Raw genomic sequence first — 19,286 nt, 5'->3', positions numbered from 1 at the left:
AATACCGTACTATCCCTACACCACGTACAGTGAAACCCGCGTATAACGATATCGGCGGTACGCTATAATGTACGGGTACTTAGAATCGCGAGCTTTATGGTTATCCATTCTCCATAGAGCCAAAGTATATTTTGACGGTAAAAGTAAAAACGACCGTTCTACGAGGTACATCGTTGTGCGAGGGATCGTTGTGCACGGGTATATGAGGGTTCGTTTATATAACGTCCCTCGTAAGACTCTACGACGCGCGCGAAGCGGTGTGCTCTTTCATGATCACAAGTCGCCCGGGAGACGGAAATGACGGGTAAGATGAGCAAGTTAGAATGCTTGTCACTTTTCTTGTCCAATGTAATATATCGAATACCGAATTTCACTACCTCTAGGGCTATGCGGTGTATTGCAAACCCTTTACTATTTACCCTTTTTAACAATAAATCTTCGTATCCAGTTTACTATTCACTTCTGTGCAGCCACGTAAGAATTCTTTTTTTTTTTATTAATCAAATCGAATGCAATCTTGCAAGATCTGAATTGTCAGCTTGTTGGGTTTCTCTGTAATGTATCCGTTAAATAGAGTAAAATAGCGTGTCGAAAAAGCAGAGTATGTCGAAGAAGATCGAAGCAAACAACATTCGAATCGTATGCTATTCCAGCGATAACTTTCTACAGCAGTTTCAGTGACCTGCGCGTGTCTTACAAATCCCCACGTGCTACCAAGCTCGTCATTGAAAATAACGTGCAAAAAAAGACACACACACAAAAAAAGGAAAGAAAGATAAAAAAGTAGCGAGACAGAGAAAGGCAGAACGAAGCGAACGGTTTTTTAAATTCCGTGTTAGCGCTGCGAAGCAACTGGGGCTATGAGCGACATACAGACGTGGGCAGATGGAGAGAGGAAAGCAGGGGAGGGGGGACGGGGTTAGTGTGCGCCTTGAGCCGACGAACGAAACGAAACTGACGACGAGGAAGGAGAGAATGAGACAACTATTTGCTTAGTTGAACAAGGAAAACACATGGAGTTTTTAGACCCGATGCGTGGGGTCAGGACTGGCTATTCCAAAGTTGTGGCACGGGAAGGTATGCGCGAACAGCAGAACGCGAGATAAACAGCAATCCTCGTGAAAACCCCTCGAGATATAGAAAAACACGACACAAAATGACAGACCAACGGAACGGTGCGGACCTTTAAAAAAAATGAAAAGAGGCGAATACAAATTTACAGAGGGCGGATCACACGATAATCAGAAGCACGAGGTGACAAGATGACTGGGAGAAGTGCGTCTAGTACATAGTAGTGGGAAAAGTGCGTCTAGTACGTACGCGTGCTTCCGACGATATCTGTGAAGGTAAATTACGATGAGTTAGCATACAAAGAAGCAGTGACGAAAGTAAGATCACAGCACATCAGTGGTTATTTCTAGACCCCGTAATTTTTCTCTCTCTCACATAGGCTGCGGGACAGACCCTCTTGTCACACGGGCAGTCCTCAATAGTCATTGAAGTCAATAGCCATTGAACATCCGCGTAGCGCCACCTATAGTGTAACGTGTCAACCTGCCAAGGCGCATTCGATCCAACGCTCTCTCAGAAGTTGACACGTCGCATGCTTGGTGGCGCTACGGGGATGTTCAATGCAGTGCCGTGTATTAACCTGGAGCTCCACCCACTTTTTGATCTCTCTGGCCAATCACAGGTCGAAATACAGTTATCTGTTATTACATCCATCCAGTACTTATACCTCACCCTTATTTACTGGGCGCCACCATTTTGGAGAAACTGGATGGATTTGGATTGAAACGGATATCACTGGTGACGGACCTAAACGACGGATTTTGGGCCCACTTTTTTCAACGCAATTTGCATGGGGAGAAACATGTTGGGGAGACCGCAGAAATGGTTGCTAGCAGAAGTGATTGGCCAAGAGAACGAACCGCTTCTTCGTAGCAGACGGCTGCAGATATCAACTTTTAATCACGTAACGAAAGCAAATGGAATCAACAATGTCGAAAGATGTATGTATAAATAAAATTCAATGATATAATGCAAAATCTTACGCATCAGGGGCGCCCTTCTTGCTATTTTCTTGGGATCGCGGTCTTAACTATACAGGCCTAACGTTAGCGACGAAACATCTCATGCTCGCGTAAATAATGATGGCGGAGCGAAAGTTGAAGCTGATGCTGCAGATGCGTACACTAGGATATGTATGAAAATATGTATGTGAAAATTTTTCTCTCACGAAATCTACGCTTCGCCGTTTTAAGCACAGTTCTCCATCTTGGAGAAATTGTGGTGTCATGGCGGTCCCCATGGAAAACGGCAACCAATGAAAGGCACCCAAGTTTGATTGGCAGGTCGAGCCTCTTTTTTTTTAAGCTCCTCCTAATGGCGAGACTCCCTTTCAATACACGGCAGCGCAGTAATACAAAATAGTATCGAATGAACGAAAAATATGGAGATGTTAGTCCGGACCCAGTCAGGACTGGCTACTCCAAAACGCGATTCGAGGTGGAACAATAAAGCCAGAAGAAGAAAAAAAAACAGAAAAAGAAACAAACAGTAAAGAGGTAGAGTGGGTGGGTGAAGCAGAGGTGGCATCAAAGTGCGTCGTCCTTTGCGTAGTTTACTATACTTTCCGTTGCTCTGCCTTTAACAGTATCTTATTGGACAGTTCTGGACGACATGTTCCTGAGACCTGAGTGGTCTGCCTTTTTAGTCCTGTGGATTTTTTCCTACAAACACAATGACTCAGCAAGAGAGAAACTGATGTTCTGAGGCTGGAACACATCGTTCACAATGACTGAGGATGCGCCGATATACTTCAATATTGGTGCGGTTGCCGATGAGGATACAGCTTCTTCAACTAGCGCGTTCGCGGATATTACATGCGCAGGTATACAATGCAGATGCGGATACTGTCAACGTTATCCGTGCCCACCTCTAAAGATGATTCGCCTTCGACGCCGAGACTGGGATCCGTCTCGGGTTCGAATTCATTCCGGCACCAACTGTCCTGCCTGGACTGGCTCCCGAGCTTCTAAGCAAATGCCGGCACAGTTACTATACGCGATAATAAAAAGTGCCACCAACCAACCCAGCATTAATAAGAGCAGCTGACTTGAAGAGTTGCACTAGCGGGTACATATGGCGGGCACTTGATGGGGAATAATGCATTACATCTCAGTAATGAGAAATGCTAATGCATTACATTTTGGGGAGGAGTAATTATACTGATGCAGTAATGCAGTTGACCGCGTAATGCGCTGCGAGATTACTCGTTATCTGCACTCTTAAAAATGAACCTCACCGCATAGCACGCTCCTAGCCAACCATTATCTCGAATGATATCGTTATCTGCCCTGATTTGTTGAAAACGGGAGGCGTACGCCTTTTCTGTGACAATTATGAACAGCATAAGTGTCACAAAAAAGGCGTACGCCTCCCGTTTCCATCAAATCACGGCAGATAACGATATCATTTGAGATGATGGTTGGCTAGGAGCGTGCTATGCTGTGAAGTTCATTTTTAAGAGTGTAGCGGGTACATATGGAGGGCACTTGATGGGGAATAATGCATTACGTCTCAGTAATGACAAATGCTAATGCATTACATTTTGGGGAGGAGTAATTATACTGATGCAGTAATGCAGTTGACCGCGTAATGCGCTGGGAGATTACTCGTTATCTGCACTCTTAAAAATGAACTTCACCGCATAGCACGCTCCTAGCCAACCATTATCTCGAATGATACCGTTATCTGCCCTGATTTGTCGAAAACGGGGGGCGTACGCCTTTTCTGTGACAATTATGAGCAGCATAAGTGTCACAGAATTGCCGTATACGCCTCCCGTTTTCAACAAATCAGTGCAGACAGCGATATCATTCAAGATGATGGTTGGCTAGGAGCGTGCTATGCGGTGAAGTTCATTTTTAAGAGTGTGGGGTGCGATAATTCGGCATTGCGTAACGACGGCAAGTTTATACGTGTCGTGCCCGGTGTGCAAAGACGCCGGCATCTCCGGCTCGCGCACAGAAGCGACACCTGATACCCTGGTCATTGTAATTTGTGGCAGCTGCCGCGAAACCCCCCCAGCAGGTGTTGCTGCGCAGGGGCAGTACACTCACAATAGGACGGTAGACATCTGCGAAATCTTTGGAAGCAACATAAATACGCACACATCAAACACAGACGCAAGCTATCGACGGCAGACGCCGTTAAGACCGCGGAACGGCTCGTTTCGCGTAGGGAAACGGCTGCCGGTTCTCGAACACGGTGAACACGACGCTAATTAGCCAAGCTGAGGCGGACAAAGCTAACCTCTTTAAGGCTAACCTCTTTTAATGCCCACACTCTTAAAAATGAACTTCACCGCATAGCACGCTCCTAGCCAGCCATCAACTCGAATGATATCGTTATGTGCCCTGATTTGTTGAAAACGGGAGGCGTACGCCTTTTTTGTGACACTTATGCTGTTCATAATTGTCACAAAAAAGGCGTACGCCTCCCGTTTTCAACAAATCAGGGCAGATAACGATGTCATTCGAGATTATGGTTGGCTAGGAGCGTGCTATGCGGTGAACTTCATTTCTAAGAGTGCATAATGAAGTCAAACCGAAGAAAAGGCCTCCAAGGTCTATGAACATTCAAAAGACTAAAATAAAGTTCATCCTAAAATTCATAAAATTAGTTTATAATTAAAGTTCGTAAGTTTAGAATTAAAGTTCATAAAATTGGGTGTTAACGCCGCGAAGCAACTGTGGCCATATAAGCGGCGTACGGACGTGGATAGGTGGAGAGAGGACAGCAGGAAGGGGGGTAGGGGCGGTATTGCGAAACTTCAGGGGGAACTGTGCCGATATTCGTTTGGAAAATCTACCGGAAAACCTACACTCTTAAAAATGAACTTCACCTCATAGCACGCTGCTAGCCAACCATCATCTCAAATGATATTGTTATCTGCCCTGATTTGTTGAAAACGGGGGGCGTACGCCTTTTTGTGACAATTATGAACAGCATAAGTGTCACAGAAAAGGCGTACGCCCCCCGTTTTCAACAAATCAGGGCAGATAACGATATCATTCGAGATAATGGTTGGCTAGGAGCGTGCTATGAGGTGAAGTTCATTTTTAAGAGTGTAGGGGAAAGCCTCAGACAGCACAGTCGGTGGTGGAATTCGAACCTAGCACCTTCGAGTCTTCACAACGCGCGGGTGCTTTCACCCATTGGGCCATGTCGCGCGTCAAGTAAATGCTCATCATGTTCACAAAATGACGCCTGCCTCTATATCTATGCCTGCACGTGCATACGTCTGAGGGGAAGGGAAACTGAAGTTCCGTCCGTTCGAAAGGGGGCCCCCTTGACCGTCGGGAAGTCGCGCCAGTGATGCGTAATCTACAGCGCACTTGACCTGCGCTCGAGAGGTATCGGTTCGAATCCCGTCCACGTTTAATTGGCTCGTCCAACGATTGCCTCATTTCAGTTGATGCGCATTTTCTTCGAATCTTACTCTCAAAACATAAAAACTAAAAGTAAGAAATAAATAAATGAAATAAAATAAAAGATTGGGTAAAAGATATAAGAGCGTTTGGAAGGGAGGGGTACTGCGAAGTCATGCGGGAATGTGGTGTCGAGATCGAATGTTGGAAATTCGTGAATGCTACGTTGTAGTTCGCGACGAGGCGATTTGTTCAAACATTCTTGTCGTTCCATTGGGAAAATGACCTGGGTATCGATATGGACAAGAGATTATGGTTGATACCTTACGGCCTTCTCTGCGTTATCATGGTAGTTATATCAACGGTAGAGGTCAACGTACGTTGAGGAATGAAAGCTCGGACGGCAACGAAGTGTTCCGAATATTGAAAGCCGCGCGAGAAATACGACAACGAATTCTCATCACTATCGTTTGTGCGCGCATATTTGGATCGTTCTCACATTCTCAAATGACACTCGAACGCGAAAGCGCTCGGCGTCATTTTATCTTAATACTTCAGACGAGGAGAGAGAGAAAAAAAAAAGAAACCTATCGTAATCATTCGCGATAGGATCCAGACAGCACTTCCAGTGGAGCTTAGTGTTGATTTCGAAACAATATGTAATGTCACAGTTTTCTGATAAAAAAAAATAAATAAAAAACTTGTGTAAAATAAAAAAAATAAAAATCAAGGCTTCTGTCGAAGGCACAGGCGCGTGTGCAGCACTCCTCCGATTTATCCTTCCTCCACACTTTTTTCTTGGAATAAATATATCCCCACCATGTTCCACTTCGCATCTATTTCCTATCACTATGACGACTTCTTTGTTTGTTTCCTGTTCGCGCCAGTACTTTTCGTATCATTACTTCTTTCCCACAACTCACGATGCACAACACTTCGCGCCGAGGGCGCCCTCAAGCGCAACGTCAAAGATTGCGCAATATCCTCTCAGCGGAACTCTCAAGTATGTCCTAATAGCGGAAACTTGCAGCGTTCAAAAGCGTCGTTTCTCTCGTGCAACGAGACCAAAGGAACAGCCGGGGGGACTCCGTCAACGAAACCGAAAAAGGGTTGCATAGTTTAGCCGGAACATCGCAACACTTGTTGCGCGTATCGTCTGTGCAGTGTACAGAGCAGGACGCCGACGCAACCTATATATGCGCACTTCGGTATGCTCGCCGCGCCGGCAAGCCCAGTCAGGTAAAACACACACTCACCGCAGCAATCAGATCCACGTGTATGAGTCAGACGGTGGTTGGTGCGCAGTCCCGAGGGGATGACTTTCACTGCTCTCGGGGGAAAGCTTGGGCGACCAGCAGCGTCAACGCGACCTCCAAACACCGGAAGAGACCGAGTCACGATAAATCACGCAAAAAATAATATGTCGATATCTTGGGAGCCGTTCTTTGAAACATGCATCATACAGAGGGAGTACGCCCGCCCTCAGCGCCGGTGCAAGGTGCGCCGTGACGTCACCTGCGGAAACACCCAATCAGGGTTTGCCCCGTTTGTTTAAAAGCTGGAGAGGAAAAAACGTGGAGCCGTCGCCGCGTTGCGCGCACTCGGTGTTGCGCTGTCGGTCCGGTGAAGATGTTCGCCTGCGCTGCACAAGCTTGCGAGGGCTTGTTTGAAAAAATAATCGAAGTCTCGCCGTGGTTATGAGCAGAGCTGCGTGGTGCCTGCCTCCGCCTTGCCGGTGTTGGGTCAGCTATCGACGGGTTTTTTTCACGCTGAGAGCTGCTGCTGATACTGTGATATAGTGAAGCTATTGGTGGACGTGCATAGCGGTGCTCGTAAATTGACTCCACTGCGTGTTACCTCTGCGCTTCTAAACTCGAACGGAAATATTGATAAATACGACGCGCTTGCTGCATCGCTGTTGTAGATGTATTAATTTTTGACGCAAGTTTAGGAACACTATGGCTGGAACTGTGGCTGGAACGTCGTATTGTAAGGTTTTCTATACAAGTTGAGAGGTATAGAGAAGTGAAAACTTTATGAAGTGCTGCGCGATCTCCTTTTAAACGAAATCCGTAGACGAGGTCAGGGAAATCTGTTCCGTTTATAACGAGTTCCACTTACAGTGAAAATGTGGTGCAGGATATTAAATGCTGCCTCGCATACTGTTTTCAGAGAGAGAGAGAGACTGTAATCGCTGCCTTGTAAATGTCGCAAACAGAGTTCAGAAGAACATAACCATGCACTGAGCTGTAAGAAACTGAGCAATTCTTTCATTCTCCTATAGCTTTCTTCTTCTTCTTCTTCTTCTTCTTCTTTTTTTTTAATGACATCATTCATGGCCAAGAATTTACACAAAAGAGTCCGGAACCTTGCTCCGAACGTGGTGTGGAACCTTCGCTTGCATGGATTTCAGGCGACGGCGCGACTCCATGACAAACGAGGAAAAGAAGCGTCCGACGGCAGAAGCACACGGCAACCGTTTCGAACTTTAAATGAGAAACGAGGTGATATTTAACGTCGCTCGAAATCCTGCCTCGTCTATCAAGCTGTCCAGCAGGAGTCACCATACAAATATTTTTGCTCTTGTGTAATCTTAACTTGCAAAAAAAAAAAAAAAAAAAACAGTCGGAGAACGCAGCGGCGGACGGCTGACACGATGCTCACGTGACGTGTCAAGGCTCCGTGCCTCGTTTCTGTGTTCTTTCTTCGCAGCTCACGCGCCGCTTATACATGCTTGAGCAGTGCCGCTGTACGTCACTGGTCACGTGAGGGGAGTAGGCTACGTCACGCTAGTCCTCTCGTTCTGCGATGGGCTCTTTTCACGAGGGGAAGAATTTTTCGAAAGTGTGCGGAACAGAGCCCTCGCGCTCGCTCTGTAGGTGACCTACGCTCATGTTTCTTTGGGTAGGAACTCATTTTATTCGTCGGAGAACACTCTGCATCGAAAAACGAAAAAAAAAAAAAAGAAAATAAATAAAAAATGTGGAGGTCATCTCAGTGCTCCTTTAAGGTCCAGAAAGCATTTTACATTTTATTTCTGTTTACCTTTGTTACTGTTTTCTGTAGCCTTCCGCGTCCGTATCGGCCTTTAATGTTACTTCTTATACTCTGTGGTGGCTTCCCCGCTTGTATCTACCAAACCGTGCGAAATTTTTATTTATTCTTGCGGTGCCCCAAATGAGGGACACTGGTACCCTTCAATGGGAGAGCACTACGAACTCCCCCTCCCGTAAGTAAAAACAACAATAATAATAGCACAAAATAGCGCTCAAAATAAGCAAAAAACAAAACGAAAAACGAATGAGTACATGTAACCAAACTTACAAGCGCAACGGATGTACATCTCACACAAAATAAACTTTATCAAATACAAAATAAGCACAACCACGGCATCACTAGCCTAACGCCTATGACCCGCGGAAACATGCCAAAATCAGCTTCAGATTTTTGTCAGAATCTAAGAGACAAGAAGAGCTTCCAGTGAGCGCATAATAATCATTCCCTCCGTATTATCACACCCTTAATTCCCACTTATTTTCACCCCTTAGTTTCACCCGAGCGTAGTTGGTACATGTAATTCATGTGCATGACGAACAGAATAATGCGTAACATAATTTTCCAAACCGAAAGATTGATTGATTGATTATGTGTTTAATGGCACAAAGGCAACAAAGGCCATAGAGCGCCAAAACCATGGTGGTGGTGGTGGCGCCAAACCGAAAGATGAACAGGAAGCATCCGGATTTTCATTCACATAAGTAAAAACCGTAACAAGCAAGTTATGGTCAAAGATTGGTGGTGGTGTGTTCAAAGAATGGTGTGTATGACCAAAGGTACTTCGTACCTCCTAAACGGTGGTGGTGGTGATGGTGGTGGTGGTGGTGATAGGGCTTGCCGTTGTCGGCCTCACGTTTGTGGGCAACGTCACGACTCACGCCCCGGGGGAATGTGCGTCCTGGGCCGACTTCTAAGGGAACTGTGCCGACAAACAAAGTTCGAGACGCGACAGTGGAGCCAACGGGGATCGCGCGGCATGTAGCTTTCTTCTGTACTTTCAATATACTCAAGATGCTAGTTCGTGGTGCGCTATCTCATATTAACTGACAGCCGTAATACAGCTTGTGCATTACTGAAGCCACAATAATTAACTTACCAGATTAGATGCTCGTCCGATAGAAGCCCTGAAATCTTCCAAGGTGTAACTTTCTCAATTTCGGAATCCGTGAATCTTTATTTAGCGTATCATTTAGCAATCATTTATTTAGCATATAGTTTCAGTTCCAGCGAAGCCGAGATGCTCGCCCGATACAAGCCCTGAAATCGTCCCCCAAAGGTGTATAACTTTCTCAATTTCGGATTCGTGCATCATGATCACTGGCTCGTTCGGTATACGTTTCTTGCGCACCCTAAATAAAGCGCGTGCCGTCTTTCACACGTATATAATCGAAAGCGATTTGCTACAGGGCGAGTGCAAATAGCCCTCATTATTGATTTCCTCTAGATGTTTCCATTAATATTTTCTTCTCGAATTCTACGTCGCAATACCTAAAGAGACAAATCAATATAATAATAATAATAATATAATGACAGGGAGTATAGATTTACACGTAAGCATGGAGGAAAGAAGGAAAGGAGGCGCCCCAATGGCTCTTCGACGGAAGAAAGAAGTGTGGGGCAAGTGACGTCAGGACAGGAGGTGAGCTGTAGCTTCTTTCGAGCCACGCGGGGGTCACGTTAGCTGAATAGCCCAATGAGGGCGCTTTGCACACGCCACTTTGGGGGCCACTTCGGCGCGATACCACCACACCCATCCAGGTACTCCGAAACAATGCGTTGGGGGCTCCCATAGAGGTGTATGTAACCGAAACTGGAAGGCGAGCCGTGATGTCACTGGAGTGGCTCACTGGAGTGGATGTCATTGGATGTCACTGGAGTGGGGCTCCTCCTCTCTTTCATTCCTCCATGCACGTAAGGTACACGAGTGGTGTGTTGAGCTGTCGGAGCAAGTTAAATGGCCCTCCGATGGCCAAATTTAAGCCATAGACCGACCACTACGGTATCGCTCATGAACTGACCACACTTAAACGGCGAAGTAAAGCCCCCTCATTACCTTAGCGGGGTTGCGACAGATAAACGCAATATGCGGTTATCTGCATCGATGCGAACCTTGATTCAAAGTTTCACAGCGAAGAGGGTAATAGAAACGAGGAAAACCGGCACAGCGAATACGGAAATTCATACTGCTCTGACGTCACAGACCTCGCCGCCGCCAGTGAGGCAGCGCGCGAGACGACACGTGCTTACGGCTGCCAATGGAAATGGACGCAACTCTGAGCTCTGTGTCGTCTGCGCTTCGCTCGGGAACGTGTTCGAGGTCTTGTATCTCGCTAAGTACGACACGTCGAAAAAAATCCGTCTTTTTTCCTCAGTATTCTCGCGTGCAGTACAATTCGTCCATGATGAAATGAACCGTGTCTATGAAAGTGTCCCAAGCCCTTTAACAGAAGAAACCCAGTGCACCTCACCTTGACGTGTTAGCTGCTACAACCCCCTTATTTGGGAGAGGGACCAATGGGGACGCTCCACGGGCAACATGAAAGAGGGTGAGGCACCCGACCAGCGCCACCTATACATACAGAAGGTCGGCATATTGCATCCTCTCCCTCCTTCGCTACGTGGACATATAAAGTCAGAATTCGTCTGCTACTGCTATTCGCCGTTCTGAGAAGTCAAGAATGATTGCAGCTAACTTGGAACCTGTAGACCTGAATCTGTAGACAGAAAGTGCAACACGCTTCCAAGAAAATCAATCTCGACAAAGATAATGCACTCTAAAAACTGAACTCCACCGCGCGCATAGCACGCTCTGTGCTAACCATTGTCAGGAATGATAGGATTATCGCCTCTGATTCGAGGAGAGAGGGAGGCGTACGCCTTTTGTGTGTCAATTATCATCTATCGAAATTGACAGAAAAAGACGTAGCCCCTCCCCCCTCCCCCTCTCTTCGAATCAGAAGCGATGCGTGGCAATGGTTGGCGCAGAGCGTGTTATTCGGTGAAGTTCAGTTTTTAGAGTGTGGACCGTTTTCCGTTTTATTTGAAAGTTTTTCCATGTCATACGCGGGGACATTCAATCAGTACTCGCAGATGACGGTGGTTTTTTCTCCATGGCTAAGACCACTGAAAACTCGTTCGTGATTGGCTACCGCCGTTGAAACGTCACGTACATCCCCGCAGATGACCCACTTGCATAGCGTATGGCCATTGGTTTTGTGCAGGAACTCTCGTCGTCTCTCGAGCGACCTGTCCCAGCGAAAAACGAAAAATTCCTGGAGCGATCTTTCACTGTTCCTTTAAAACCATAGACAGGAAATTCGACGCACTTTTGTAAGCCATTGTTTTGCACGCACAGAGGTTTTGTACCTCGTAGTTTATTCCTTCGTAAACTTTCTACGACACGTTGGTCCGAGCCACCCTGCTCTTTTTTCTTTGTGTGTGTGTGTGTTTATGTAACTGAGTCCATACACAGTCAAAAGGTTCGTCAATGAAAAGATGGCTAAGAAGCAAGCATGCTAGTGAAGGTGATGCAGCGTTGTGTCTGTACCTTCGTGTTCCCTAGTCTCGGAGTTTTACATTATGCGAAAGGTTCGTTACCCAAAAGTGTACAGCCGAGTTCCAAAGTATCCGGCAAACGCGACGAGGCAGGAATATGAAGAGAAATGTGACTCGAATACATCTGCGCCAATGTGTTGTGTTGGTTGGTTTTCAAAAGAGAAAAGAAATGCAACATGGAGAGGTTGGGCCAATCTATATTGGGCCAATGTGTTCCGTCTGCATGCTATTTAGGGATGCCTCGCACGAACGTTTCTTTTCATTCGTGTGCTGCCCGCTCTTCTGACCGGCAGCACTCAAACGCATTAAAATCTATGGTGCTGTTCACACATCCGTTTCCTTACTTTCTTTTTTCTTCCACGGACTGTGCGGCCATGAAACGCCCACGAGGGGCCTCCACATTCCCCAAGACGTCCCGCTAACTTCGCGAACTATGGACCTTTTTCACCGTAGCCTGTGCGTATGCGTATGACCTTGAGGCGCCGGAGAGGGTTATAGCCATCTTCACTAGATGGCGCAGTATGTTGACCACAGAAGCGGGGACCAGTGGGGAGGCCGCACGAACGGAGCGCCCTTGTCGGTCCCACTCCGGACCGGTTTTGGTCCTTTATGCTACCCACGTGGATTGGTTTTGACGCGCGCCGAGCATGGTTCGTTGGAGTGCCGCTAGGATACGACGCGTATGTGAAAAAGGTCCATTAAAGGTGAAGCAGTTGAGGTGCAATCTCATTAAATGAGTCCATTCGATTGCATAAGCCCACAGGACGAAAACGCCACAATTTCCGTCCCAATCACACATACTTTTTTTTCAGGAAATCAAAATTGAAAATTGCAGGCAACACTGTGTCGATAAGATGGTGACGGGACGTGTATATATCCGCGTGTGTCCATGTGTATATATATCTCCTTGTCCCTCGTCTCGGGGTTTAGTGATCATGGATGCCGTGTCGAAGTAGGACATGGACGGATGTAGAGAACACAGCAGGAAGGAGTGGGTGACAGGGGGGGTTAGTGTGTGCCCTAGGCCGACTTCAGGGGGAGCTGTGCCGACATTCGTCTGCAGGAAGTCTGCCGGAAACCACATGGAAGACATCAGAAAGCACATCCGGTGGTAGGAGGATTCGAACCCACCACCTCCAAGTCTTCAGCACGGCATTGGCTACATCCAACGAGAGTATGTCTTCCCACACTCGGGCCATCACGCCAAAGTTTGTGCGCCGTTGCGTTGGACTCGAAACCAAAATTTGACGAATATACCTGCGAGCGTGAAAAAGTGGTAACTTCTATAGTTACCACCTACACTGTTAAAACAGAACTTCACCACATAGCACGCTCCTGACCAACCATCATACCGAATGATATCATTCTGCGTCATGATTTGTTCAAAACAGGGGGGAGGCGCCTATCTGGGACAAGATAATCTGTCCCAGATAGGCGCCTCCTCTCATTTTCAACAAATCAATGCACAGAATGATATCATTCGGAATGACGGTTGGCTAGGAGCGTGCTATGCGGTGAAGTTCTGTTTTAACAGTGTAGGTCAACATAGCGTCTGATATAGGGTGTAATAGACTGGCAAAAGCAATTATCATATACCCAAATTGCTACAAAAAGGCGTACACCCCCCTCGCTCACCAAATCAGAAGCGGTAACCCTATCATTCGAAGGTAGCAGGTAGAGCGTTGCAACTTTTTAGGCACAACATATGCGACAACTACTACTTCCCAAAAGGTATAACTGCTCCACCCTTTTTTTCTTCTGAGAGTGTGGTCCTGAGCCGACTGCATGGGAGATCTCTGTACACTATACAGATTAGAACGTGAGAACTGACTCCAGACGCCAATCTACACGAAATACGTTGCTCGTCCACCGTGCTGCAACACATCGTACCGGTATGCATTGGATATGTCTGTTGTTCGGAGGTAAAATTTATGAGATCCTGTAGTTGTTTCGCTCCTATCGAATTTATTATGTAGGCAGCAGGGGAAAAGAGAGATGTGTAAATAGTGAATGAAACGCACAGCAGAAGATGAAATGTGTGACGCCATGTATTTAACCGCACTGCGCAGCTGGCATGAATAGGCATTTTGTAGAAGTAATGGCGACTTTCTTCTCTTAGAGGGACGATCGCCTCAGCAAAATAGGTGTATGAAGCAACTAAAGCCATGCTTGACATTATTCAACAGTAGATTTGGTCAATTTCCTCCAACGGAAAGTGTTTACATATTGAACAGACGAGTCCTACAAATTAGCATTGCCTTGGCCTCGGCATTGGCTAAGGAAGCACCAGCGGCAAGAGCATCATGGTGACGCATGTTTGAAGGGCGAATCAGAGGGCCGCGCGCGGACAATTTGCATTGTTCTTGAATTCGTGTGCTTCGCTTACTAGGCACCTTGCTCAAGTGGCTCAAGGTCGTCAAGATCGTTCCCTCATTGGCCGGTTTCATTCTGACGTTTCCTCATATTTGCAGAGAGGGACTTCCAGCATACTCTCAGCATCCGGCGTGTGCTTTTGTGGTGTATTTCACCGAGTCGCAGAAAAAGTACGCCATTTGGGATTTTTAGTTAATCGTCTTCACTGAAGCGGTTCGCGAAAGGTTTCGCCGCTACCCAACCAGATGATTCAATTGTGAGTCACTCCCTCATCTCATTGGCCCTCCACGATACCGTTCGAGAACCGTTTGAGTGAAAACGATTGGCTAAGACTAGCTATTAGCGAGTTTTAGTGAATCGTTTTTCCTCAAACGGTTTCGCGGATGACCCATGAGAAGGGGAAGCGACTCAGAATGTGATAATCTGATTGGGTCGTGGCAAAACCGGCATCGTTCTTACGGTATGGACCGTACACTCACCAAATTCCTTCTGTGCTCTAGTACAGGGGTACGATGGGACAAAATGAGACGTCGGACAAAGCGCGACATTTCTTTTTTTTTTTTTTTTTTTTGCTGGACACCATCTATCTTAAATGTACTGTAAAGCAGCAGGCAAGCTGTTAATATTGGCAGCGGCACTTGAATGCTTATTCCGAAAGAAATCCACACAGCAAATTTCATGTGCGACAGAAAACTCTAAATGTTTTTAATCACGACTTAAATTGCGGTGAAAAGACGCGCGGCGACGTCTGGTGGGAAACAATCGCCCATTCGTCGGGCAACAGTGTTGAATGTCACCATGAGGGTCACCTACGGAAAAATGCACCTCGTTCGGCGAACCGGCGTGGTGATGGTAGCGATCCACAGATGTCGCTGTACGCACCCATTGTTATTGGCATGGTTATGTTTGCCGCACTACATGGCTGGAACTGCGGAGTTTGTGTCGGGTCTTAGACACAGGGTTGCCCGTAATATTAAAAGAGCACAGAGGGCCATCACATACACAAAAATCAGGTTAAGACGTCTGATGAAAGCGTGTGTGTCATTTTACCGGATAGCGCGAAAGGTTTTGATGTGTGCCATTTGTTTCCCAGAAAAAAAAAAAAAAAACTCACAAAAACTTGGCTTCGCGCGTTCACCCTTAACTCGCCACTCCTGGTATAACCAGGAGGAGAAGATATCATGTCACGTCACCGATGACGTTACAGGAACAGCTCTTTCTGGATCGCTGGTCAGTGAGGGTCAGCGACCTGTCCATTTGCTTCCGTAAACCAGTTTTGCCAATGAAAGATGGAAGTGTGATTGTCCCTTCTATGTTGTTCCAGCCTCAGAACGTCAGTTCTCTCTTGTTCAACAATTGCCGCTTGCGTCGATCCCTGTCGTATGAATGTGTGTATGAGTGTGCAAAAATGTAAGAGTGAAAGGAGGATGAGTGAGAGAGAGTGACTGGTTTGTCCCTTCAGATGACGCACCCTGGAAGTCGCTGAGAAGGCGTGTTAGCTTAGCTCAATTGGTAGAGCCATGGACCGATAATCGACAAGATGTGGGTTCGAGTCCTACAGCTGGCTAACCTTTTCAGTGACTTCCACCTTTATCGTTACTTTCTTAGACAACTTGAGGTCTTGTATGTGATTGTCCCTTCTATGTTGTTCCAGCCTCAGAACGTCAGTTCTCTCTTGTTCAACAATTGCCGCTTGCGTCGATCCCTGTCGTATGAATGTGTGTATGAGTGTGCAAAAATGTAAGAGTGAAAGGAGGATGAGTGAGAGAGAGTGACTGGTTTGTCCCTTCAGATGACACACCCTGGAAGTGGCTGAGAAGGCGTGTTAGCTTAGCTCAATTGGTAGAGCCCTGCACCGGCAATCCAGAAGATGTGGGTTCGAGTCCTACAGCTGGCTAACCTTTTCAGTGACTTCCACCTTTATCGTTAATTTCTTAGGCAACTTGAGGCCTTGTATGCGATTGTCCCTTCTATGTTGTTCCAGCCTCAGAACATCAGTTCTCTCTTGTTCAACAATTGCCGCTTGCGTCGATCCCTGTCGTATGAATGTGTGTATGAGTGTGCAAAAATGTAAGAGTGAAAGAAGGATGAGAGAGAGAGAGTGACTGGTTTGTCTCTTCAGGTGACGCACCCTGGAAGTCGCTGTGAAGGCGTGTTAGCTTAGCTCAATTGGTAGAGCCCTGGACCGGTAATGCAGAAGATGTGGGTTCGAGTCCTACACAGCTGGCTAACCTTTTCAGTGACTTCCATCTTTCATCGTTAATTTCTTAGGCAACTTCAGGCCTTGGATGTGATTGCCCCTTCTATGTTGTTCCAGCCTCAGAACATCAGTTCTCTCTTGTTCAGTTTTGCCAGTTCGCCCGGAGAATTGGGGATAGAAGGAGCGGCTGAATAATGGCCGAGCCAGGAGAAAGGCTTTTTCAGAACCCCGAACAGCCGAGTATACCAGACGACGGCTGAGTAGCAGACAACATTTCTCTGGACCAATCAGCGAGCTGCGGCCCCTGTAGCGTCAGCGCGAGGTCCCAGGCAGATCACAGGCTGCTACGGCTCTCCACCGCCATTGCGCACGGTCGCTATTTGCGGCCTACTTTAAATTCAATGGACTCTGTGGTGGGAATTACTTCTCATGGTGCATTGGATTGATGTGGATAGGAAAAAAAAAGAAAAATATGGAGAGGTTAGTCCCGACCCAGTCAGAACGCGTTTGTGGGTACAAAAAATATCTTACTGACCCACTTAGCAGTTTTATAGGAAAAAACAAACAAACAGGGTGTTAGAAATGACTTATGTGCTGCTTTAAATCTGAACTTTATAAAAAAAAACTACGAGGTGGGTTTGAAGGAAATTTGTGGCGTTTGTATACTGAGCACCCAGGTTGTCAAATGAGCCAGCAGTATAAAACTTAAAGGCCTGCTACTTTACAGTACCGCAGAGCCGTATATTAAAAGGGAGTCTGGCCATTAATGGGTCATGCCTATACCTGAAGCTCCACCCACTTTTTCAGCTTTCCGACCAATGAAGTCTTCAAATATGGAGCGCTATCAATCAGCCTATCCTCACTATTTGCCCCCCTATCCAACATGGGGAGCGCCATTTTGGGTGGCAAGTGGATTGGATGGGATTGAAATGGATACCTCTCGCAATCTGCAAAAGTAGTGGATTGTTGGTGCAAATTTGATAAGCGCCACCTAGGGAGCGTAAGGTACGTCGGGAATTGTCGTCTGCTTCCGTCATGGTACCGCTGCCGGCAGAACCACCTGCTGGGACACATTCTGTTGTCGGTATGATTTTTAAACAAATCTACATGAATAGTTGGAATATAAGAGGCAAGAATGTTTATATCCATGAAATCCAGCTCTTAAATATAAGATTGTACAGCACAGCGCCGTTTTTGTTATGATTTCGTTGTGATCGCCGTGTTCACTAGGCCTAACACCGGCGACAAAACGTATTATTTTCAGTTAGATATCGATGGATGAGCATAAGTTGAAACTGATTTCCGAGAAATCTATATTAGGATGTACATTTGCAGCGTAAACTCAGGTTAGTCCGTGAAATTTTTTTGTCACGAAATCCCCGCTTCATTGTGTTTGTTTTCGTCGCCATTTTGGGTGGCAGTATGGTGTCATGGCGACCCCCTTGGTAAAAAGCAAACCAATCAGAGGAGCGAAACTGTGATTGACAGGTCGAGCCTCTTTTTGTGACTCCTCCCAATGGCCAGACTCCCTTTAATATACGGCTCTGCAGTACCGTCAAGAGACGCGCCACCTGGTGAACTTCACACTTTACTGATATGTGTCTCTACGTGTCCATTTCATTTGACTTGGGAATTGTTGTGATTGGTCCATGCGTCGAAGGGAGAAAAAAAAACAATCCTCTGGGCCTCGATCTCGAACTTTCACATAGCGATCGTTATTATTAAATTTAAAGTTCGCGCGCTCCAAAGCCGCTTTGTTATTGGATCGCGCAAGAGCTCTTGGCGAATCACGAGCTGAAGTCGGGCGTCAGTCGTGACGTTGCCCACATACGTGAGGCCGACCACGGCAAGCCCTTTCACCACCACCACCACCACCACCACGGGCTGAAGTGATGCATTTAACGCGCGTGATGGGATAACGACAAGTTAAAGATCGGGCTCCTTTTCGTGCCTGGATGGCGAAGACATGCCAACCACGCTACGAATTTTTGTAATTCTTTTTCAATTCATCATTTCCGTGGCGCTTTAAATGTCTACTCTCTTGCTTCATATTTGAACCACCCTGAGATTCCAATACATCATCTGTCTTCCTCAGATTTACGCTGCTTTAATTTCATTAACTGATACGGTAAATTAAACGTAATAACGGCCTACAGTGCCATTAAAACATTTGCGCCGCCATTGCTTTGCGACCTTTCCTTCCCAAGTCGGTTTCGTTTAGTCTGACAGAAGAGGAAGAAGAAGTAAAAAGATAACGTGGGAGGTCATGAAGAACTTATATTCATAGTTCAGAATTCAAGTTCTATATACAGGGTGTCTTTTTATTCTTTACCGTTTTTTTTTTTTTTATGAACGACAACAGCACAGACGTTGTTTTTGCAATGGAGTTATACGGCCAGTCGAGTATCCTCTCGGAGATAATATTTGTCTAATAGATGACTAATTACCTCAAAAATTAACTATCTCCTTAATGAGGGGCTTTCGGGCAAAAGTGAGACAGCAGAATGGGAGACAATCCTCGCTGAAAGTATGTCTATTTGTTAAAAATCTTGATTGATTGATTGATTTGTAAAAGAAAAATCCTAAAAAGAGCACATTAATCCATTCCATGCGCGGGAGTGGAGGAAGAATACACAGGGCGACACAACTGGCGCAGACACGCACTT

At 46.3% G+C, this 19,286-nt stretch overlaps 1 protein-coding gene across 3 annotated transcripts in view; it reads right to left on the bottom strand.

The window, feature by feature from the left end:
* Nucleotides 1-19,286, bottom strand: part of LOC135370325 (uncharacterized) — a 161,614-nt gene that overhangs the window by 99,591 nt on the left and 42,737 nt on the right. For 2 of the 3 annotated variants that reach the window (XM_064604044.1, XM_064604043.1), the window contains exon 1: nucleotides 6,692-6,905. The exons of the other annotated variant lie outside the window; for it this stretch is intronic. The gene's annotated coding sequence lies outside the window, so the exon portion shown is untranslated. Of the gene's footprint in view, nucleotides 1-6,691; nucleotides 6,906-19,286 lie in introns of those variants that run through there. 3 annotated transcript variants of the gene reach the window in all.

Source organism: Ornithodoros turicata, chromosome 10 (genome assembly GCF_037126465.1).
Source record: "Ornithodoros turicata isolate Travis chromosome 10, ASM3712646v1, whole genome shotgun sequence".
Classification (NCBI taxonomy): domain Eukaryota; kingdom Metazoa; phylum Arthropoda; class Arachnida; order Ixodida; family Argasidae; genus Ornithodoros; species Ornithodoros turicata.
The sequence above is the reverse complement of the archived record's forward strand: the minus strand, read 5'-3'. Positions and strand labels throughout refer to the sequence as shown.